Here is a 620-nt window from a genome sequence, read left to right on the forward strand (position 1 = left end):
TAGCATCCTTACCCCAAATGTCAATGCAAACAACTTTGAATTGAAGCCCCAACTCATCACTTTGGTACAAAACAACTGCTCTTATAGAGGAAGCCCTAGAAGATCCAAATCAACACTTGTCTATCTTCCTAAGGATCTGTGACACAGTGAAGTCCAATGGAGTGCATCCAGATATTTCTAAACTGTTGCTGTTTTCATTTTCATTGAGGGACAAGGCTACTCAATGGCTGGAAGCTTTCCCACAAGGAAGCATCACTAGTTGGGAGGATCTAGTGAATAAATTTCTAGCCAAATTCTACCCACCTCAGAAGATTATCAGATTGAAGACAGAGGTGCAAACCTTCACACAAATGAATGAAGAATCTCTTTATGAGGCTTGGGAGAGATACAAGGCCTTGATTAGAAAGTTTCCCCCTGAAATGTTTAATGAATGGGACATACTGCAGAATTTCTATGAAGGCTTGACTTTGAAAGCTCAGGAAGCACTAGATCACTCAGCAGGAGGTTCTTTGCAATTAATGAAGACATCGGAGGAGGCCTAAAACCTCATTGATATGGTGGCAAACAATCAATATTTCTTTGCTCATCAGAGACAACGCCAACCAGCCCAAAGGAAAGGA

This window comes from Arachis ipaensis, chromosome B07, assembly GCF_000816755.2.
Source record: "Arachis ipaensis cultivar K30076 chromosome B07, Araip1.1, whole genome shotgun sequence".
Taxonomy (NCBI): Eukaryota; Viridiplantae; Streptophyta; class Magnoliopsida; order Fabales; family Fabaceae; genus Arachis; species Arachis ipaensis.